This window comes from Macrotis lagotis, chromosome 7 (assembly GCF_037893015.1).
Source record: "Macrotis lagotis isolate mMagLag1 chromosome 7, bilby.v1.9.chrom.fasta, whole genome shotgun sequence".
Taxonomy (NCBI): Eukaryota; Metazoa; Chordata; class Mammalia; order Peramelemorphia; family Peramelidae; genus Macrotis; species Macrotis lagotis.
The window spans coordinates 62,501,751-62,526,928 of NC_133664.1; the positions used below are offsets into that span (position 1 = coordinate 62,501,751).

Sequence of the window (25,178 nt, forward strand, 5' to 3'; positions counted from 1 at the left end):
CAGAACAGTAAGGGGGCGGGGGGAGTCAGTTAGATGGTGCAATGGATAGAGCACTAGCCCTGGAGTCAGGAGGACACCAGTTCAAATCTGATCTCAGATACTTAATAATTAACCTAGCTGAGTGACCCTGGGCAAGTCACTTGACAAATAAAAAAAGAACAGTAAAAGGGGCCTGGTACATGTTCAGAGTGAATCAATGTGGAGACTGAGTCAGTGGAATGGGTGCTCCTCCTTTGGTGCTTTAGCAGAGCTTCCTGTTACATTCCTCTTGAATGGATTATCACATACATCATATACATTCTAAGTCAACTGGGTTTGTGTTTTATCTCTTACTAAATAAACTGTGATATTCATGAGAGTAGGGACTATCTTTAACTCAACATTGGCTCTTCTGCAGTATATAGTAGACACCAGTTTAAAGCACTTGTTAAATATTTTTCCCCAAATGAGCTACTCCAGACTATGTAACTTTACTATGATTCTGTTCATTTGTCTTGTTTACCCAAATATTTTAAGGTGTTTATGATATCTAACAAGTCTGACAATTATTCAGTGATCTTTGGATTTTAAATGAAAAAAAAATTATCCCTTTATTATAATTATTATGAGGCATCTAGTGAGTAAGAACTCTAGATTTGGAGCTAGGAAGATCTGAGTTCAAATCCGGTTTCAGACTCTTTATAGCTGTGTGACCCTGGACAAATCACTAACCTCTATTTGCTTCAGTTTCCTAATCTACAAAATGGGGAAAATAACAGCACCTACTTCTTATAGGGTTGTTGTGAGGAACAAATGAAATAATAATTGCAAGACATTCAGCATAGTTCTTAGCACGTATAAAACATTATATAAATGTAAGTTATTGTAATTAATAACCTCTCTCAGCATTAGTTTTATAAAATGAAGAACAACATTTACATCATAGGATTGCACTAATTGAGATAACATGAACAGCTCTTTGTAAACCTTAAAATGCCCTTAGAAATGCTGGTTGTTGTGCTACTGACTTGTGGGATTGATTCTGAATTGCTAGGATAGGTGTGTTGGTTGCTGCTTGCCTGTGACTGTCACAAGTTTTCTTTGAATTTCTGCAGTCTTCAGATTGTCATCTTTTGTCAGTGGGTCAAATCATTTTAAATATTTACCCAAACAAAATTGTGTAATTTACTTTGTAGATGTTGTTATGCTTTGGAGTCCACATGACTTTACTTATATCTGAGAAATATATGAGTGGACTGTTCTGTGAAATGGAGATTTTGAAGTCAGATTTTCCTAGAATGACTTCCTAATGGCACTGAAGTCAATTCAGATTTTTGCTTGATGTACACATGGATTTCAAACAGAAAATGAAATATGTTGGGGTGGAGAGATGCACCTAAGTTCAAAGAGACCAGATAAATTGAACAACTGGCCCAGTAGCTTCAATATAAATTTCATCCATGCATCAGAAGTCAGAACAGTAAAGCTTGTCCTAGGTGAATAAATAACTGGTTAGAATTTTGGATGGGCATTATATTAAGAATATGGATATGATAATTTGCACTTGTATTTAAAGTGCCAGTTCCTCCTGTTAGCTTTTTCTATCTCTCCTCTTTTTAAAAACTGATTATTTAATGGTTTGTTTACACAATAGTCATGCATCTAGGACTTGCTTGGACTAATAATAGCTCCTGTGCCAGCATTACCTACGTCATTGCATACCACACAAGTCCCCCAGCTATTTCATGACTATCTGAAAACCTCCAAGAATGTGCCGGGTAATCAGTGATTGGAGTTAATTTTAACCAAGGGTGACATGATATGTTTTCTATTTATCACTGATGACCTGCCTTTAAAATACATGGTACAGTAATGATGGAAATGTAGTAGAGAATGCTACTGTGAATTCCCACGTCATATCCTTAACTTAGCTAAATTCAGATACCTACGTACCTACATTTAGCAATGTGATTAGTAAGAATATACTTGTCAAAAATACACTTGGCATGGTCCTGTTTGTGCCCTTTCTGATGAACACTAGAGCAGTTAGAGTAGCATTCCATGAACAAACAACTTATTATACCTTCTAGATATAACATAGATCAAATCTCTTAAAACTCAACCAATATAAAATAAAAGGCTTAATTGCAAATAGCCAACAGTGCTGGTTATTAGACTTGCTCCATAACCACAGTGTATAAAGGGATTCTGCTGGATATAGTTAAAAACCTAGAAAAGAAAAGAACATAGTGGAACAGTTTTTCTGGATACCAGATAGAATTTAGCACATGGCTTTGGCTCTTCCAATTGTGAAATCTTTTTTTTAATGTAATTTTTAAAATTCTGAATTTAACAACCTCCCCCAAAGAATATTTCTATATGCAAAATAGAACATAAAAAGAGACCTGAATAAGAATATGTGAAACCATTCATCTCTTTCCACAATGACTAGTTTTTAAAGAAGTATGTAATAAGTTGAATGTGTTACTTTCAAAACCATCTTTTTTATCTCTTCCTTATGAACTTCCTTCTTTATCTTGTGTACTTTTTAAAAAGTTTCAAAGGCTCTCTTTTTTTATCTTTAGTATTTCTACCCTTTACCCCCTTACAAAAATCCATACAGAGGCCAAGTCCAAAATTATGTCTCCATCCATACTTAGAGACCATCATCACAATCAGAAAGTGGGTTAACATGTTCTATCATTGATATTTTGTATATGTGGCTGGTCATTGTTTTGGTTAGAATTCTTATAGTTTTCAAAGGTATTTTTCTTTACAGTGTCACCATTTATAGATGATTCACCTATTTCTGTTTTTTGTATAATGAGGTTTGGCACAAAGAGTCTCTAATATTAGCACTCCTATGGAGATGCTGGGGAACATTTTTCCTATTGTAATAGAGGTGTGATGAAATGGATTGTAGAGATTTGAGTATGTGTAGACATCCCATAATTGATTATGGTTTACTAATCATAGGGTAAAAAGAAAAGTCTTTGGTTGACCATGGAGTCATCCCAAAAAGGTCTCTCAATTTCACTATCTCTTTTTGCCTCAATGCTCTTGGGAAAACTCAACAACCATTAAAGGAAATGGAATCTAGGACTTTGATTGTAAAAGGTTCAGAAGACTCAATAGAGCCCAGGTTTGTAACCATAACAATATGTGATGCGAAGAGAATAGAACTTCTTTCCCTATCCAAGTATTATTGTTGATAGTTCAGCATTAATTCCCAAAGTGACTTTTGGGAGTTACCTTTGGGAATCTAGACTGGCTGTACCTGAGATAAGGTTTATCTTGCGGTAGTCATGCTATATTTGTACATAAGAGCATTGGTGGAACCAATGCTCAGTTTCTAACTACTTTCCCCAGAAACAAAGGTGGTGTAGGGAAGAATATGCCACTAACAGGTTGGATGGAGGAAAATGATCACATTTGTTCTTTCTATATCTTTGAGATAAATATTCTCATGTAAAAGCTAATTGATATTAAGTTGTTAAATAGAACCGAAGAAGTACTCTCAGACCTCTAACATCAGAGGGTGTGTGTGTGATGGTGGTAATGATGAAACATAATCACTGGGTTTTAAGTCTATAGCAAGCAGTAGAGAAAAGATATTCCAATCCCTCAAACTACTTAAGCACCCCGAGGGGAAATGTAGCCTTCCTGATACTGAGAGAATGGTGCCTAAGGAACGCATTAAGGATTCTCTGAAATTTTCTCTGAAATTTTCTCTTCCATCATTTCTTATGGTGTAATGCTATTTCATATTAAATTCTATTCATCACCTTCCTGATATCATTGGTCCTCTTAAAGAATAAAGGACAAAAAGGAATAACATTTCATAACATTCATACACCAAAATTTGATGGGTACTTCCTGTTTCCTTTTTTGTTAATTCCTCTCTTAAGATCATTAAATTTGTTTTCCTTTTAACTATTCCCTCCCTGGATTTATCCTCCCTATATCTTTCCTTCCCCCCTCCCCATCTCTCTTTGTTGCCCTGTTGAGTTTGGTGTATTTCCACAGCTGACTATTTGTGTATTTAAAGTTGTTCAGGTAGGAATTAATAGGTTTCACTTGATGCCCTTTTGAACAACCCCTTCCACCATGCTGGTATACTTTTCTTACAAAGATCCACTTTTCTTTCTCCTTACTATAGTAGTATATTCTTTTCACTCTTTCTTCTTTTCCTCTTAATAGCTTTATGACAAAATCAATTCCCAGGAGGTCCTCAATTTTTCTTAATTTCTACAATACCCTTTCAAGACATTATGGTTCTAAAGGAACCCTTATTTCTTCTCTCCCATTAGAATTTTAGCTCTTCATTATCATATACCCCCTTTTCCAGTTGCTCCAGTACTTACCATTGTAAGTGTCTCTTGACTGTCGTATCTGTAGCCTAATTTTGGTCTAATAATAATAATAATAATAATTAATAATAATAATAAACTTGAAAATATTCTATTCCATCAATATGGTTTCAGACACAGCCCTTCTTGCCTTTAAATAGTGTGTCTGGTCAGTAGGGCAGACTTAGTGAATCAAGGTGTCAACTGAATAAGTAGAGAGAAGAGCACATAGAAAAATATCAAGGAAGTAGAAATTATAGACTTGGCAAAAAAGTGAATATGGTTGGTGAGTAGAAGTGCTGAGTCAAAACCGACCCTCAAGTTGTGAGCCTAGATGATTTGGGAGGACAGTGATCCTTCACAATAATAAGAAAGTCAGGAAGAAGATTTGGGTTATAAGAAAAGATAATGTGTTCTCTTTTAGACATGCTGATTTTGTGATGAGTTTGAGATGTCTAATAGATAATTAGTGAGGAGAGACTAGAGGTCAGAAAGAGATTAGAACTGGAAAAATCTGGGACTCCTCTACAGAAAGATAATAGTTGAGTTCATGGGAGCTGATGAGATCATTAAGTGAGCTAGTATAGAGCAGGAGTTAGACTTTTTTAATGTCATGGACTCTTGGTGATCTGAAGAGCTTACTCCTCCATGGAAGACATTTTTATGGCCTTAGCTAAACAGGAAGCCATAGGATCCTACCAGTCTTAGTTCCCAAGTCATAAAAGATTTGAACCAAGCAGTAACTTTTTGAGGTTTTTAGAGAGAATTAGTCTAACCTATCCTGGAGGCAGAGTGGAAGGAGATGAGGAGGAAGAAATCCTATACTATTACAAAAAGAACTATTTCATGTTTTATCATTGTGTTATCAACATCTTGATATATTATCAACAAATATTTGATAGTTGATCGATTATTAGATATCTTCACTTTCAATTGAAAAAGGGTCCATTTGCTCATCTTTTTTTTCCAGAATGAAACTAGGTTATTATAATCATTCAGGATCTAGTTTTATTTTGGGTTGTTATTCTTTCTGTTTACACTCTAGTAGTCATTGGGTATACTATTTTCTAGTTCTGCTTTTAATAAACATTATTAAGGAACTACCATGTGCTAATCCCTGAGGTTACAAAAAGAAGAAAAAAGACTGCATGTTCTCAAGGAGCTAACAATCTAATGGGGGAAGACAACATAGGAGGCAAAAGAAGGCTCAAAAAACAGGAGTGGGAGGGTGGGAATGAAGGTGAGAGAGGTCAGGGGCATGTTGGAAAAGTCAGAGTAGTCCCAAAGTCAAGGAGCCAGGTGAGAAATGAGATGTTCTGAACCCACCTCCCTCCTTAAGTAGAGGTTACTTCACTTTGCATCAATTCATATAAGTCTTCTCCTATGTCTCATTTTCATTGTTGCTTACTATGTATCAGTATTCCAATGTGGTCACCCATATGTATATCACAATTTATTCAACTGATTCTAAGATTCCTTAAATCATTAACACATTAAATTTATAAGTAAAGAAAATAGTAGTAGTTTTTTCTAACTTTCTACAAGCATTCATATGCCACAGCTTGAAGTCTAAAATAGAAAAGAACTTTACAATAGATGATCTCATTTTTAAAAATTTATGACCTATATCCATCCACTTATGTCTCTATTCTTGGTGGTTCTGATTCAGGTAAGGAAGTATTACTACACATATAAATCTCAGAATATATGTTGATATGTTGATACATGTTAATAACACACACATTTTTATGCTCACAAAAATGAAAGATTTTTGTAGTTCAGTTACGAGACTCATTTAAGTATAAAACCTTATCCAAGAGATTGAATAAATGTAGTTTGTCCATGTTTTGTAGGCCAACTGACTAAATGGACCTAGTTTAGGCATTTAAGCAATATAGGTGACCTAGTAGATGATTGAATGTTAGACTTGGAGTCAGAGTTCAAATCTTGCTTCAGACATTTCATTAGGTATGTGACCCTAGACAAGTCATTAAACTTCTCTCTGCCTCAGTTTCCCCATCTTCAAAATGTAGGTAATAATAGCACATAACTAGCAGAGTTTTTTGTGAGAATCAAATGAGATAAGACATGTAAAATATCTGCAAATTTTAAAGTGATATAAATGCTAAGGACTACTTCTGCTACTAATATTACTATCACTACTATTTTTCTATTACCTTTACTTTACTTTTACTGCTGCTGCTACTGCTACTACGATTACTGCTACTACTGCTATTCTACTACTACTACTACTACTACTACTACTACTACTACTACTACTACTACTACTATCACTACTACTACTACTACTACTACTACTACTACTACTACTACTACTACTACTACTTCCCCGGAACATGTTGTATTCAATGACACTAAAGGAATTGGAGGCAAATATTGTCATTTAGCCTAGGAAATGTCAAGGACCTCATTATGCATTCAAGCACTATTGCCATTTGGAAATCACCATGATATTTAAAAATAGAAAAGATCATCAATTTTTAACAAGAAGCTCTATTTTCATTTTCACAAGATGCCCCACCAAAAAAGCATGTTTACCAGTGTAAACATATTAATCTAATAAGTTCTCTGAATGTTAATGTAAATATTAGCTTGAACCTTTATTCAGAAATCTCAGAAAAGGCCCATTTGCCTGTGTTAATAGCAAACTAGAATAGAAAAAGATTTTCTCCTTTCCTGGGGCCTTGTAGCAAGTCAGGGAATGGGCTGATTCTTGTAGTCAAAAGTATAACCGAGCTTCTGAAGATTATATTCAAATAACAAATAATGACCAGTGAAGTATATTATTATGCCCAGTGAATACTGTATCAAAATCATGTATCTTAATAGTCCATTAAACTAATCAACACTCATTAATGGTTTCCAGGCTGCAAAGCAGAATGATTCCTCTCAAAGCCTCCAACTATTGGTTCCAAGGTATTCCAGTCTTCAGCAGGGCTCCCTGACTCATCTTTTTATCTTTCTGTGAGTCATATGTAACAACATGATCTGTTTCCAGACTTAATCCCCTGCGGTAGAACTGCCAGAGTAAATGGTACACTCACTAAGCTATTTCTGAGCCTCTGACTTCACTAGAAGAAACTGGAGAGAAAGGAAACCTCTGTAGAAAAGCAGTCAAACCCCCAATAGAAAAAAGAGAAGTTGCTGTTTTCCACAAACTATTTTGAGGTTGTTCCTTCCCCCTGGTGGCGTATTTCATTTTCCTAGTTCTGGTGGAATGTTAATAGCTGAAGGAGGAAGAGGAACCCTTCAATTAGATTTAAGGAGGCAGCATAATATGCTAGAAAAGAGCCCTGGGCTAGGGAGGTCACATTATCTGTATTTTAGTTCTGACTTCAGCACTTATTAGTATGAGTGACTTTGGATAAGTCTCAACTTCAGTTTCTTCATTTGCAAAATTTAGAGTCTTAAATAAGTTGCTTTCCAAATTTTTTTGTTTTTAGCTCTAACATTCTATGAATAAGACTGTAAATGTAGAATCAAGTCTTCTGGCAATAAGTTATTAGAAATAAATGTTTACATTTTAAGACTCAAAATGTGGGAATGGTCCTTCTTAGATGATTTGTGTGACCTAACTCATAGATGTGGGCATCCCCACTAACACTGCTGATCATAACAGATTCATATGATCTTGGATTACATGAAGGGAAGCATCATCTCCTGGATTAAGAAGGTTCCTTTGCATTGTGCCCTGGTCAAACCCCATCTGGGGCCATCTGTTCAGTTCTAGCTGTCACTATTCAGAAGGAACTTGGAGATCCTCCAGAAAGAGGACAACCCACTTGATGAGTGGGTCCATGCCATATAAAGATCAGTTAATGTTTAGTGGGGATAAAACTGATTGGGAGGAAGGGAGGGCGAGAAAGAGAGAGAGAGAGAGAGAGAGAGAGAGAGAGAGTGTGTGTGTGTGTGTGTGTGTGTGTGTGTGTGTGTGTGTGTGTGTGTGTGTGTGTAGGGAGGGGACATGATAGTTGTCATGATAGTATTTGAAAGGCTTATGGGGAAGAAAGATTAACTTTGTACTGATTGACCTTATTGGGCTGAATTCATATTAGTGAGTGGGAAGAAGCTTCTGAGATAATTTAGATTTGATTTCAGGGAACCTTACTAACAATTAGAACTGTCTCAAAGTGGAATTAGTGACCTCAAGAGGTAGTGGGTTCCCCTCATTGGAGGCCTTCAAGCAGAAGCTGAATGGTCACTTGTCAAGTATGTTGAGGTGAGGATTCCTTTCTGGGAAGGTCTGGACTAGATGATTCCTGAGGTAAGAGACCCTTTTTCATGGGTCCCATCCTGTGTGACTCTCAGTGGCTTTTCATAAATAAATGGAGAGAAAACAACAAAACAAAAACAACCTTAAACTGAATGGTGTATCATTATAATGAACATTATCATTCTTGATAAGAGATGAGAAGATGCTACTACCTTTTTTATTTGCCCAGGTGAAGGATTGTGGATGTGGACATTGTACACACAGTCAGGTACAGCTAATGTATCAATTATTTTTACCCACCTACTCTTTCTTATATTGAATTAGGTAGGCAGATGAAAAGATCTGGAAATGAAGGCTGTGTGTGTGTGTGTGTGTGTGTGTGTGTGTGTGTGTGTGTATGTGTGTGTGTTTATACATATGAGTATGTATATATATGAATATATGTTTAAGTGACAAAAGATGTCAATAAAATTAAAAATCTTAAAATATCATCCACTTAGATCAATGCATACCATGGAAACAATGTAAAGACTAACAGACTGCCTTCTGGGGGGGGGGGGAGGGAAGCAAGATGGGGGGAATTATAAAATTCAAAATAAATAAAATTTCTTTTATAAAAAATTCTTAAAATTTCAGTGAGTACTATAGACAAAATAAACTTTCAAAAAGTTAAAAAAAAAGTAACAGTCAAGGGTTCACCCAAATGTTCCAAAGCCTTCCCTTATCTTTTGGCAATGTATAGATACCAGGCAATCTCTTGATTTTCCTTTGCTTATTATGTGACAAAACCAATTTTTTTTTAAAAAGATGCACTTAAAACCTTTACATGATTTCTCTCACATAATTCCTTATTTGTAAAGCACTGTAGTCTGTTAGACTTACCCATCCCTCTCCATTGTTCTTTCTTAGGGTAATTCTCAGATCAGTCCTTTGGAATCTATGATATTCAATGGATCATGGCTATGCAACATTACTAGAAGAATATTAGTATTAAACCTAGGGGTCAAGAGCTCTTCCCTCTCTCTGAAATGACTTACCTCTATACATGTATTCCCAAAAGGACATAAGCTCATTGAAGGCTGGCACTTTTATTTTTTGCTTTAATATTTCCAACATCTAGCATGGTGCCTTGGTTCTTTAGGTGCTTAATGAATATTTGTTGGATTGAATTCAATTTCAAGAAGAAGTTTGTTATAATTAAAAGAACTATACAATTTCCCAATGTGAACCAGTTGAGAGTATGGCTTAACTCATTTTCTATTTGTATTCCCAGAAACTACTATAGTATTTGGCACACAGTAGTTACTTGATTATTGCTTGTTGATTGCTTATTACAGCATAAGGTATTTGTAGAATTTTCCACCTAGATGTAGTAACTGTGGGCTTCAGCTAAAGTTTTTCTCTTTTTTTCTCATTTTTGTTTCTTTTTTTAATTGTTCTTTGAATTTTACAATTTTTCCCCCAATCTTGCTTCCCTCCTCCCAGCCCCCACAAAAGACAGTCTGATAGTCTTTACATTGTTTCCATGCTGTACACTGATCAAAATTCTATGTGATGAGAGAGAAATCATATCCTTAAGGAAAAAATAAAATATAAGAGATAGCAAAATTACATAATAAGATACCTTTTTTTGAATAATAGTCTTTGGTCTTTGTTTAAACTCCACAACTCTTCCTTTGAATACAGATGGCATTCTCTATCACAGATACCCTAAAATTGTCCCTGATTGTTGGACTGATGAAATGAGCAAATCCATTAAGGTTGATCATCACCCCCATGTTGCTGTTAGGGTGTATAGTGTTCTTCTGGTTCTGCTCATCTCACCTAGCATCAGTTCATGCACTTCCCATCTCTCCTGGTTTCTAATAGAACAATAGTGTTCCATGACATACATATACCACAATTTGTTCATCCATTCCCCAATTGATGGACATTCACTCAGTTTCCAATTCTTTGCCACCACAAATGGGGCTGCTATGAATATTTTTGTACAAGTGATGTTTTTACCCTTTTTCATGATCTCTTCCTGGTATAGTGGTTTTGCTGGATCAAAGGGTATGCACATTTTTATTGCCCTTTGGATTTAATTCCAATTGTTCTCCAGAAAGGTTGGATGAGTTCTCAGCTCTACCAACATTGCATTAGTATACCAGATTTTCCACATCCCTTCCAATGTTGATCATTATCCTTTCTGGTCATATTGGCCAGTATGAGAGGTGTGTACCTTAGAGACAGTTGAAATTTTTATTACAAATTTCATACTTAAAAGAGATTCTCTCATGTTGATTCACTGAGGACAATAAAAATCTCAAGGTATGAGAAAATAATTTCATGAAATTTTCTTATTTGTCTGATTTCTCTTTTGTGTCATCTTTCTGATAAGCAATGAGGTGTATGATGTGAATGAATCTTTGACCATACTGGACAGACTGGTTACAGACTTTTTATCCTATGGGAACTCTAAAGAATACTAACATCTTAAGACTAGAGATGTCAATATGGATGTACCCCATGAGATGAAAACAGTCAAGTGTGGCAGAATCAGAGTAAAATGTAATTGGGAAAACCTTAACAAAATAAATTAAAATACAACAAAATAGAGATGATACTGCATTGAAAGATAAATCAATATATAGCCAGAAAATACCCCTTTGTTTAGAATAGTGGCTCTAGTTTCTATTTTAGTTTGACACCACTTGTACAGACCCAAAGGAAATCAACATTATTTCTTGGAGAGAAAAAAGTCTGGTTGATGTAATAAGGACCCTTAAGGACTTTTGCACACACTCAGTTCAACAACTTAGCAAATACTTAGGGGGAGACTTAATTGCAATGCTGAAATATTTGAAGGGTTGTCATGTGAAGGAGTGATTGGATATGTTATGTTTAACTTCAGAGATGGAATGAGGACCAGTTGGATGAAAATTAGAGGCAGATTTCAAGATAAATATAAAGAACTTAGTAGAAGAGATTCATTCTTCAAGTAGGTGTTGGACTAGATGATTTTTTTTTTAGGTTTTTGCAAGGCCAAGGCCACACAGCTAGGTAATTATTAAGTGTCTGAGGCCGGATTTGAACTCAGGTACTCCTGACTTCAGGGCTGGTACTCTATCCAATGCGCCCCCTAGCCGCCCCTCAGAGTAGATGATTTTTGAGATTCCTTCCAATTAGGGGATTTTATGTTTCTATGAAGGGCAGCTTGGTAGAACAGTGGAAGGGGCACAGGAGTAAGAAAGTCTTGAATTCAAATCTAACCTCAGATACTTACTACCTTGTGTGACCCCAGACAAGCTGCTTAACCCTGTTTGCCTCAGTTTTTCATCTATAAAATAAGCTGCAGAAGGAAATGGCTAACCACTCCAGTAGTCTTGCCAAGAAAACCCCAAATACAGCCACGAATCGTTGAACAGGATTGAAAATGATTGAACAACAACATGCCTCTGTATTTTTTCATGTATTTCTATGATTTAATTTGTTGATTTAAGTATCAGAATACAGACAAGCATTCGATTTTTTTTTACAACTTTTTTTTTTTAGGTTTTTGCAAGGCAAATGGGGTTAAGTGGCTTGCCCAAGACCACCCAGCTAGGTAATTATTAAGTGTCTGAGACTGGATTTGAACCCAAGTACTCCTGACTCCAAGGCTGGTGCTTTATCCACTACGCCACCTAGACGCCCCTAAGCATTCAATTTTTTAAAATTTCTAAGGGACAAATTTAAAAAGCTGTGACATGAGTATGAGTTTCCCTTCTGAGTTAGATCTTTGGTGACACTGATTTTGCAATAAATCACTACTATAAAACTATTTTTATTGTTCATATATAGTATTTCTCCAAGGTTTTGATAAATGATTCAGACCTGAAAAGCTGTAATATAAGTATGAATATTCAAATTCATTTTAAGTAGACTCAAGTATTTTTCCAGAGCCATTAGTATATGTCAGTTTTATAGAAATGAATATGTATGTGTCTATATCTGATATAACTATATACAAGAGCATTTGCAAAGTTCAGTAGCATTATATTCAATATATTTATCAAATCCTGTTAATATACAAGCCAAAATTAACATGACCAAGACATTTGAGTCATTTTAAAAAATAGCCACCTAAGGATGAATTTTTTTAAAAATCTGAAACAATTTAGTCACATTCTGTCCATTTAAAAAACTCTCAAGATATTTGTAGAATCAAAGGATATGAGAGTTAGAAGGATCTAGGCAGCTATCTAATCTAAGCTAGATCCAAAAGGAATCCTTGCTATAATGTGTCCAAAAGCTCTTTACCTTTTTCAGGCCCTTTCTTCACACAGATGCCAGATATCTTCTCTGTGCATAGATCTGGTTACTTCATTCCTATACTGAAAGGCCTTCAGTGAATCTCTACTGTCTACTGAGTTAAGAACCCAGCAGTTAAGGGTCTCTACAATCTATTTTTAATCTCTATAATCTATTTTTCAGTTTGTTCATACTTCTCCTTTGGTGGAAGCAACATCCTTAAAGCCTTACCCTATTCAGATTAAGCTAGTTTCTCCTTTAAAAAAGTATTGATGCTGTCCTTTATATTTAATTGACTCCCTAGAGGAAAATTCTAGTCTTTGAGATACCTGCCTGATTACATGAGCATAAAAATGGCCCAGATAAGTGGGGCTGTACTCAGGTATCTAAACACAGACCAACGGCATGATCAATTCTAATGAAAATGGAAATGTTCAGATGAATTGAATTACCCTCTAGATAAATATGCCATCTAAATGTCCTTCCTCTGCTACACTTAATAAACCTCCTTTTGTTAATTATTAGATATACTACCAGTATCTCATTTTGTTACAATTTCAAATTTTCTGAGGCTACCTGACTAGCTTGGTCAGACTTGATCAGACCTAGACTGACCTGAGCTATACCACCTTCTCTCCATGTATTGTGCAGTTCAATCTGGACTGATTGCCTTTCTCTGGGCCCAACAAGTTCTGCGTGGAGAAAATAATAAATTCATCTGACTATAACCTGCTGACCTAAATATAAAACATTAATTGTAACATCTTATTTATATAATTCCTTTGATCCAAGAGCCTCAGAGCCCAATATAAAGTAATAAATACTTTTATTTCCAGTCTCTAGACTGTAAGACCTAATCACAAACATTCTAAAATTAGGGGTGCATGCATAAATTCATACATAATAATTAAACATGGACTCAGATTTCCATTTTGATTTCTACTAAAATCATCATTCTTGTTAAAATAATAGGAGACCCCTTGTAAAATCAGACAAGTTGTTCCTTGAGTTTGGCATAACAATAATCCTTTGCAGTCAACCGCTGGATGATTTCATCCTCAGGCAAAATAATTTTATTTATTGCATAGCTTTGACTAGCACCAGCTATTTTTTGAGCTTGGACAAACACCGGACAAGCTAGGAAGAGTACCCATGTTCTGATCAAAAAGCCCCATATAAACTTTGTTTCATTGTTGCTCATTGTCAAGGCTGCAGCATGTGTAGTCATTGGTATAAGAATTGAAGTGTAGTCACAACAAAGTGGGGACCCCCCCCCCAATAGGGGCAGGACTCCTGTGCATAAATCTACTTTACCTCCTTCCTTACAAGTCATTTCCCTCACTTTAAAATTAAACTTCTCTTTGATTCCTGACTCCATCTATCTCTTTGTATCTTCTTGTCTTTTTTTTTATAAATTCTTAGATTTGAAGATGGAAGTCAATTTAGAGGTCATTGATTTCAAACTATTCATTTTGCAGATGAGAAAATTGAAACCAAAGAAATTAATTGAGTTGCCTAGAGTCTCAAGGGAAGTAAATGACAAATCCCATGACTTCATAGTGATTTTTTTTTACCTCAGAGATAAAATAACAATTTGTTATAAATGGCTCATAAATACTTAGTCCAGATCGGATTAAAATGGCTTTTTTTTAAGACATCTTAACAAAAAGATCACTTCCCTCAAGGGAAGAGGGGTGCCAGATCCTGGAAATGCTAGGTTTTATATGTACTTTGAAAGGCTTGTTCCTTCCCCTTTATGTCAATCATTGGCTGGGGTCTCAATCTAATGGATACATTTGCCCCTTTATGTTTTCCCCACCTGGCAGGGAGGGAACAGTAATCTCCTTGAGCATGTGCAAAGGAGAAGACCCTAGGTTAACTCAAAACCAGGTAGGATAAACCTAAGCTCAGGTTTTGATCTTTTGTCTTACACTTACATACCTGCCCATAGGCACCAATACAGATAGACCCCAGCCTTTGTAATGTGAACTAATAATCTCTCTTCACATTTTTTTTTGTGGAAGTCAAACAAACCCACATATTCCTCACACAATTTAAATCACTGTAACATTTAGTAAATGAAAAATAAAAAGATGTCTAGGTTTGCTTAAGGAAAAAGCTACTTTCAATCAGCTCAAAATGCTGCATTAAGAGAAATAAATTCTAGAAATCTTGAGTCATAATCCTGTCAAACAAGTGAGTTAATACCCTGCCCCCCCAAACCTAGGAGTGTAATGTGTTTGGTTAGCTTGGTAGAAAAAAAAATTATGCAGCAAGTTACAGTTGCTATATTTTAATTTTTCTTTCCTTCCTCATGTTTCTGTGAATATTTGACTTAGCTTGGGGCAGCTAGATGATGCAGTGGATAGAGCACCAGCCCTGGACTCAGGAGAACCTGAGTTCAAATCCTTTCTCAGACACATAATAATTACCTAACTGCGTTTGGGCAAGTCATTTAACCCTTGCAAAAAAAAATTAGCTTAGTAATATTCATATGCTAAAATACGTAGAAAAAGAGCAGTTCAGTTAATCCATGCCTTGATGAAGACAACCTGGGACAATCCTCAAAGAAACTTGGACAAAAGGTATGTTGATATCCATAGTGGGGCAAAAATATTGTCCAATAGTTTCCAAGAAAAATATAGTTGAAAATAGATTGCTGTGGAAATAGTCATAAAAGACACTTTTGCTATGATTTGATGCCTTTAAATTTCTACAGGCCTTCACTTTTAATGCCAAAAGGAAAGTGGTTATAAATGGCAAGGTGGTGGGCATATGTAAAAAGCAACAGGAAAAATGCCATTAGAGTGTGCTCCATTTGAAAGCTCTTTAATTAATTCAGCAATTTTCATCTCCCTCAAAATAGATTCATGAGCTGAAGAAAATGAGTCAGCACCTAAGAATTGTGCCAGAATACAGACCAACTTTCAAAGTTTTCCATTTACCTCAAAATGGATACAATTTGGCTTCAAAGACAAGATTTTGACTATTTACATTATCAAAGCATATAACTGTTATAATGAACTTACTATATAAAAGAATATAAGAAGTTTTGGTTATCTATTTATTTATTTATGGGGATTTATTTATTTTTTTTTAGAAAATTAGAGGCAAGTATTGTCAAAAGTGAATAAGTTTTAACTTACATTTCTATAACAAGTGACTGGAAACTTCCTTATTTTATATAATAACCTCCTTTTGATCAAATTAGGGAGGAGTGTCTAGTCAAGATAACAAAATACCTCCTGATAATTAAGTCACGTAGCATTCAGAAAGGGTGCTGCTCTCTTCTTTTTCTTGTCCTTCATTCTAAAGACCATGACATCAGAGAGGTAATACCATGACATGCATGAGAATTGAACTTAAGTGAAGGGGTGCTGTGCTAGATCATCAGCCTTACTTTCTCTTTCAGAGCCATCTAAATGACTCCCTTAATAGTAAATAAAACAACAAGCTCTAATTTTAATTCCATCAGAAACCAAGTATATCTTTGCTCTGAGGGTCTGCTAAGACTCTTCTGTTGAAATGTGTCCCCTGCTTCCTCCCCACCCTTTCTTCCTGGGTTCCTTCCACCTCTTTTGCCCCATGTCTCCTCTTCATTATATGTTAGAAAGCTGTATCCTTCTTTGATTGGACAAGCCAGAGGTGACACCTACAGAAAGGACTTTACTATTTAAGTCAGGGGATCTGCCCATTGGTGAGGGAATTGGCAGCTAGATTCTGGATTTAGAGGAATATCATTAAATTATACTTGTTAACCTAATTTGCTTTTGCTCTTTCTTAAGGCCAAAACCTCTTGGTAACTATTGATTAGAACAAATTTTGGGAAGGATAGCACATGTTTATTTCCAACAGACCAAACTCAGCCAGACCTCTCCTCATTTTAGGGAGTTTCATCTTTTACACTATGTAAAACTAATCTAGAGAACCAGTACTTTAGATCACAGATCATCAGGACAGGAAAATTTCTTTCCTTGAACTGTGTTAGCCTCAGCTCTAAAGTTATTGGTTGCCTCCAGTCTGAAGTTGGAAAAAGGCTAGTCTCTCCAATTAAACTAATTCTTCTGGACTCAAAAGCCCCTTTCCTCAGTAAACTACTTCATGTGGCCATTTTTTATCTCCCCTATTTCTTTGTAATCTCTAGATCAGGGCTTAGGGACAGTTGTCTAGCAGACCTCTTCTTATGTAATCAGGTATTCAAATCTCCTATCCTTTCCAGGGTGGAGAAATGCCTATTTTATATATGAAGGCTTTTATTTTACATTTCAGTCTCAGACATTTATCCCAGAGAGACCTGCTTTAGCTAAAGTTTTACTAAGACCATCTCTCACTTACATAAGGAAATCTGGGATAGTAGGAGAATCCAGGGAAGCTAGTGATGAATGTATAGAGTGCCTCTCTTTGTGAGCTCAAATATGGTCTCCGACGCTTACTAGTTAGTTGTTCGACCCTGGGAAAGTCACTTAAGTGTGTTTGCCTCAGTTTCTTCATCTGTAAAATGAGCAGGAGGAGGAAATGACAAAGCAATCCAGTATATTTGCCAAGAAAACTCTAAATGGAGTCATGAAGAATTGGATAAAATGGAACCACAGGAAACCCACAGAAGGAAATTTAGACAGTGATAGAATGTTTAGAATCTTCTCTAAGAGTGGATGGAAATTTCAGATTTAAAATGGGAAATTCGAAGCAAAAGGATTGAGGAGAACTGATAAGGTAGGAATTATTCTAGCATTTTATAAGAAAAACCTTTGGATATAATATTCAGAATGCCCCTTCCTTTTGAATCAAATAAACACCAACAGACAGCAAACTATCTGGAACAGCTAGAGATTGTGATTAAGCCCTGAGAAAATTGGAGAGCAGTCCTCTAACTCCCTCCTCCCCTTTTCTGTACCTTGAAAAGGGATCTACTGGGACCACCAGAAAAGCAAAATTTCTACCCCTCTATTATTGGATATGAAGAAGACCCATAAACAGCTCTGGGAGATTCATTCAGACAAAGGACACTTTGGTAGACTGTCCACTGGCAAGTATGGATTTTTAGATTCTTATTCAAGTAGACTGTTTAATTTTGCTCTGGGAAGGGCAGAAAATACTTAAATGTACCATGAGTAACTAAGCTCTTATTTTGGTTTCAGACTTACTAGACTATGCCTACTCAAAGGAAAAATACAGTAGTAGGAGTAGCATTCCTGGGTCTCTGATATATTCATTCTTCTCTGTCTCCAGGGTCTGCAAACCAGTATACATATCTTTTGGGCTCAATGGATAACCCAGAGCCCAGGTTAGGTCAGAATCCCTTGTCCTGCTAAATTATGTAGAATAACTGGCTTAATAGGGCTAGGATTTATGAAAAGAAAACAGAATTTCTGTCTCTTTTTTACATAGCAATTTAAGGTTTTCAAAAGCAATGCCTTCTCTTCTCCATTTTACAATTAGGTAGGTAATTTAAGAAATTTTTTTTTAGCTTTAAAAAAATTTTCCCCCAATTTTATGTAGAGGGTTTTCTAACATTTATTTTTGTAAAATTTGTTCCCTCATCCCCAAGATAGGAAAGCCATTTGATATAGGTACACATAAATAGTAATAATATACATACAGTCATGTTGTGAAAGAAAAAATCAAAACAAAGGAAAAAATTATGAGAAAGTAAAGACAAACAAAAAATTTAAGAGGTGAAATAGCATGCTTCAGACTCCTTAGTTCTTTCTCTGGATACAGATTGCATTTTCCATTACAAGTCTTTTAGAATTGTCTTTGGTTACTGTATTACTGAGAAGATCTAAGTCTATCATAGTTGATCATCACACAATATAACTGTTACTGTGTACAATGCTTTCCTGATTCTGCTCACTTCATTCAGCATCAGTTCATGCAAGTCTCTTCAGGTTTTTTCTGAAACCTGCCAGCTCTTCATTTCTTATAGAGCAAAAGTATTCCATTATAATGTTAAGGATTCTTCATTTTACAGATGGGGAAAAGCCTTGGTCACAAACTAGGCTCAAAGGTTTACCCTGGAAAGAACCCCAGAGACTATCTAATCCATCCCATCACTTTAAGGTTGAGGAAATGGAGGTCCAGAGACATAAAGTGACTTGTCCATGGTCACACAGGTATTAAATGACATCAGAATTTGAACTCATATTCTTCTTGGAACCTTAGATTCCAAAACCTGTAGCACACTATCTTTTCTGAATGTCCACCTGCTTTCTCAACAATCTTTTCAAGCCAAGATTTAAATCCAAGTCTCTTCCAAAGTTCTCTAGTCATCACTCGAATTTAGATCCTCAGTACCTCTCAGCAGCCTCTAATTGGCTTTTTCCCATCTCCAGTTTTTTTTTCCATAGTTGTAAAATATTTTTAAAGTGCAGTTCTGTCTATGGCCCTGCTCATGAAGTTTTCATGGAGGATCAAATATGAACTTTGACACCATGCCTAGTTCATTTCTTAAAAGAAAACGATCAGATCTAAGATAAGGAGGAAAGGTCTGGAAAGGACTTAAGATGTGAGAAATATTTCTTTCTTTCATTTAAAAAAATATATTTCTGGCCACTACTGCTTCCCAGAGACCATTGAACCCCCATCTGTCCTTTCGCTGCTTCCACCACTCACCGTGGGCACAGAACATTCAGTCATAGATAAAAAATGAGATGGTGTAGAAGGCCAAATTGGCTGAGCAGGCTGAGAGATATGATGACCTGGCAGTCTGCATGAAGTCTGTAACTGAGTAAGGAGCTGAATCATCCAACGAGGAGAAGAATCTTCTCTCTGCTGCTTACAAAAATGTTGTAGGGGCCTGAAGGTCATCTCAAAGGGTTGTTTCAAGGATTGAGCAAAATATGGAAGGTGATGAGAAAAAAACACAGATGGCTCGAGAATTCAGAGAGAAAATTGAGATATCTGCTATGATGTACTGTCTCTATTAGAAAAGTTAATGATTCCCAATGCTTCACAAGCAGAAAGCAGCTATTTGAAAATAGGGGACTACTACTGTTATTAGACTGAGACTGCTGCTGCTGCTAACCTAAAAGGAATAGTGGATCAATTAGAACAAACATACCAAAGAGCATTTGAAATCAGCAAAGAGGAAATGCAAACAATGCATCCTATATGATTGGGTCTGGCCTTGAACTTCTCTGTGTTCTATTATGAGGTCTCAGACTCTATAGAGAAGGCCTGCTGCCTTGCAAGGATAGCATTTGATGAAGCCGTTGCTGAACTTAACAGATCAAATGAAGAATCATACAAAGACAGTCCACTAATAATGCAATCACTGAGCAATAACTTGACATTGTGGACATCAGACACCCAAGAAAACGAAGGGAAGAAGCAGAAGGAGGTGAAAATTAACCAGCCATCTAACTTTTGTCTGTCTCGTTCTAAAATTTACACAGTAGGCCATTTGTTATCCATACTGCCCCACAAATAGTTTTTGTTTATGATTTTATGACAGGTTTATGTTTCTTTTATTTGGATTTCTATATTTCCCATGTGGTTTTTATGTTTAATATTAGGGGAGTAGAGCCTGTTAACATTTGAGGAGTTATCTGCTTTCATGTGAGGTGGCCAACATAGGGATTGGAATTTTTATATATCTTACATGTTTGGCACAGTACTTTTGGTACACTGTGATTTCACAAGACCAGTGTTAAAACAGCTTCCATGTCTAAGCAAACTGTTGACATATTGATCTGTTACAGTGGAGGGGATAAAGGGATAATTGGTTCTAGTCACAGGTGTAGTTATTGTGGGTATTTTAGGGTTGGAGCACTCATGGCTATGTATATAGGATGTCCCATAGATATTACAATCCATACCAGGTATATTTGTGGAATATACAATCTCAACATGTACACTTTTATGATTGCAGTTGGAAAAGTATTCCTTAAGACAAAGTTTTAACCCAGTCAATTTATTCTGGAGAAGAGCAGAAATGTTTCACATTCCATTATTTGTAAAGTTACCTGATGTTCTCTTCCATTATTTTTACTACACTCACTGAATTTAAATGGTTTAGAAAACCTAAGAACAAATGTACAAGTAAAGAGGCAGTGAAAATTAATTGCCTGATATGTATAATTGCTTGTATATATTTGCTGTATATCAAGCATAACAGTAAAACAAAAAAAAGTATTTGAGTTTTTTTAGGTTTTCTGCTTTTGTGATTTCTTTTGCTACTTTCCTAACATGCATGTACTATAAAAATAGCTAATAGGGAAATAACTTGAAATGATGGCTAGCTTTGTTTAATGTCTTATGAAATTTTCATGAACAAGCTAAGTATAATTTTTAAGACCATGAGTAATAAGTTGATGAACCTGGAATAAAAGTTTTATGAATAGTCTTTTCAACTACTTTCTCTACAACTTGTAAAGTAAATCAGATCTTTAGTTCTGAAACTTCTCTAAAGGAAAGTATACATTTTGAAGATTTACTTCCCACTTGGTAACTATATAATGAACTTTTTTTAAAAAAGTACAAAATTACTAAATGACAAAGGTTCCATGTGTTCTATATTGTTCCAAATATTACTCCTATCTCCAACACCCTGATTCTGTTTCTCTTTTAAAACAAAAGGTGATGGTCCAAATAAAATCATGTCTTCTACTTAAATTTTTGGTATGGCATTTTCTTGGTCTGTGGTGATATAGGCTAACTATTAGATTTGTGCTAAGTCCCTCTCTAGAACAATATGCTATTCACATAGACTGCCTAGGATTTTAATCCTATATTTGAATTCATCAAGTATACCATTTAGCCTTTTCTCCTTCTGTCTTGTCACTGACCTCACTCCAATTCTGGTGGTGGAGGTGGGGAGGGTATTGTATAGGGAAAGATAGCATGATATTTCTGACTTCAGTATCTGAGATTCCCTTCTTCCTTTGCTTGTATCACACAAACTTCTTGCCTCTATTCCTATTTTCTATAGGAAATCTTCCCTTAATTTAGTGAGATAGTGACTTTTTTTAATCCCACACTTAAATTCGACCTTGAATAGGCTTTTATTGTCTACCTTAAACTCTTCTCCTAACCCAGTTCTCTCATCAAGTGATAATGGGGCTAAGTTATATCTAAAACTCATGTTGCAAAATTTCCCACTCAATACCCTTGTAGAAAACATCAAACACAAAATACAATTTAAAGAGAGAGGTGTGTTTCTTGTAATAGAATGCAAGTTCCTCAAGGACAGATAAGGTTTTTCTGTATGTTCTATTTTGCCTAGTGTTTTGTAAATGCTCCATAAATATTGATGATGAGAAAAATATTTATTTCTTAATATTTTTAGTTGAACTAAAAAAATCTTCCTAAAATGAAGTAGGTTTATCCTCAAATGATAGAAACAAAGCATGTTTCTAGACTTGTATTCAAAGTCTTCTCATCCTGTTAGAACCTGCCAGAGTTTGTATTCCGCTGTTATTGCCTTTGAGAACAAAGGGTCACAAGGGATCATCAGTTTGAGACTTTAGTGGAAGTTTACTATGACAGGAAGCTTCAATGAACATATGTACTAACTAAATATTTAACAGATATCTTGCTTGTGCGAGATGTTATTATGATAATTAATGTTCTTTTTAGTAAGCTGTAACTCAGGGCTCAAGTTTGGATCATATGCAGAAAACTCTCTTCATTGTTGGAACAAGTGATGACTTGAGATTGCATGGCAAGATAGAGTGACCTTTAGAGCTTTGGAGAGATGTTTTGTTTCAAGGGAGGTCATAAGTGAGTTCCAGACTCTCTTCAGAGAGAAATTTATGAGGAGAGGGAAGGCATATATCTGTTCTTTTTTTTTTTTAGGTTTTGGCAAGGCAAACGGGGTTAAGTGGCTTGCCCAAGGCCACACAACTAGGTAATTATTTTAGTGTCTGAGACCGGATTTGAACCCAGGTACTCCTGACTCCAGGGCCGGTGCTTTATCCACTGCGCCACCTAGCCACCCCATGGGAAGGCATATATCTGGAGGAAATTGTAATATGCTTCGAATTTCAAGTTTGTCTCTCTAGAGCTTCAGGGAATTTTTCCTTGGGTGAGAAAGAGGTCTTTCTCTCTTTTGGTTGAACTTCAAATTCTTGCTCACAAAGGGAAAACTAATTCAATTTTTGTATCTTCTAATACATTCTATCTGCATAACTTCTATGATTTCCATTTGCTAAGTGCTGGAATAATATTCATGATAGTCTTTCATGAAACTAGCATTTATAAAGAAAGGGCCCAATCTTTGGATATAAACTTGTGATACTGATTCTGAGAGGCCAGTGACCAAGAAAATGACTTGAATTTAAGAAAAAAAATCATTCCCCTAGATGAGCAATATTTAATGTGTGGAGGCTACAGATATATATCATACTACATCTCTCTTTGACAAGAACAGAATGGCTAGCCTAATGGCCCTTCTCCTATTCCCACTGGGTAGGAATAAGTCATCTTTGGAGACTGTTGGAAAAATTCCTGAAATATCTATCAAAGCTTTCCTAAGAGCTATATTTAGATAAACTTTTGTGGACATACACATAACATCACACACACACACACACACACACACACACATCACATCACATCACACAAAGCTTCTATAAAGAAAAAAAGATGTAAGAAAGGAGCAAAGACTGGAAAGTATGGAGCCTTAACTTCAGGCATAGAAAGATCCTTCAAAACTCTTTTTGTAAATAATGAATAGAAATAATTTGGCTGATGATGTCTTCTTATAACATCATCGGCTTCTCAAATTGTATTTTACAAATGAGAAAATAAGACCTCTCTCTCTCTCACAGGGACATAATGACGTATTCATTTATTTTAATTCTACATAAAGTTAATAGAGTAGCTTGATTCAATGGAGACAAAGTTGGAGTTGACAGCAGAGGATTGGGTTTTTGAATTGGCTTCTCTGAGATTTTTCATTTCAAGGTTAAATACTGTCATGTCAGTAAAAACTTCCTTTTGGGCAATGTTACCAAATATACCAGAGATCAGGGGATGAAGCAACTAATACAAATTGATTTTTCAAAGATGAACTAAGCAATAATCTTAGATAGTTCTAACATATACACACATGATTTTGGATGTACATATATATACACACACACACACACACACATATATATAGATAGATAGATAGAGAGACATATATGTAGGAGATAGTTATATTATATATAGATATATATACATACACACACTCTATACAAATACATATATAGAATATATACCTTCTAGAAGAATCCTTTCCTAGTCTTCTTTAATCTTATTGCCTTCCCTTTGAGACTACTCCCAATTTATATTGTGTACATCTATTTGAACAGTTGTTTGCATATAGTCACCCCATTAGACTTGAAAGCAGACTTCCTTGAAAGCTGAATTTTTTTTGTTTTTCTTTGAATCCTCATGTACTTAAGTAGAATGCCTGTCACCAAGATTGGATAAGTTGGATAGAGAGCTGGGCATGGAGTCAGAAAACACTGAGTTCAAATCCCTCCTTATATACTCTGTGACATGAGTTTGACCCAGGCTATTTATTTATTTATTTGTTTGTTTGTTTATTTGTTTATTTTTAGGTCTTTGCCAGGCAAATGGGGTTAAGTGGCTTGCCCAAGGCCACACAGCTAGGTAATTATTAAGTGTCTGAGACTGGATTTGAACCCAGGTACTCCTGACTCCAAGGCCTGTGCTTTATCTACTATGCCACCTAGCCACTCCCTTGACCCAGGTTATTTAACCTCTGCCTGCCTCAGTTTGCTAATCTATATAATGAAGATAGAAATAGCAGCTACCTCTCAGCTTGTAATATGCTCAACACCAAGTAGGAGCTATATATTAGTAGGTTCTTAACAAATGGGCCTATATATACTTTCACTTTAATCATTGTATAGCATATGCTCCATTGTGGTCCAAGAGGAACATGACAAGCTTCTATGATAGAAAGCATAAAGTAATTGAAAGAGAAGAACAGAGAGAAATTCTAAAAGAGGGGGCCCCTCTGGAAGTCCTAAGAGGGTGGTAGTGTCTCTTAATAGAAGAAATGTCAGACACTGTGAAATGATCACTGGATTTGAGATCAAAGGATCTGGGTAAAAATTTTGACCATTTTACTTGCTGATCATGTGACCTTAGACAAGTCACTTAATTTTTCTGGGCCTAAATTTCATCATTTATTTAAGGGAATTGGACTACATGATTTTTAAGACTCTTTACAGCCCTAAAACTTTAATCCCCCCCATCCCCCCCCCCCCATCTCCCAAGACTAAACTGGGCCTAAGTGAGCCTAGTGCTATGGGTCTAAGCTGCCATGGGTTAATATTTTCAAATATATATATATAAGGGTGAGGCTCCATTGATTATCTCATCTA

At 35.8% G+C, this 25,178-nt stretch overlaps 1 long non-coding RNA gene and 1 pseudogene across 3 annotated transcripts in view; both read left to right on the forward strand.

Annotated features, from left to right (window-relative positions):
- Window positions 1–25,178, forward strand: part of LOC141492581 (uncharacterized) — a 115,624-nt gene that overhangs the window by 58,549 nt on the left and 31,897 nt on the right. The gene's annotated exons all lie outside the window — the stretch shown is intronic.
- LOC141493537 (14-3-3 protein zeta/delta pseudogene) lies at window positions 11,061–21,189 on the forward strand (annotated as a pseudogene).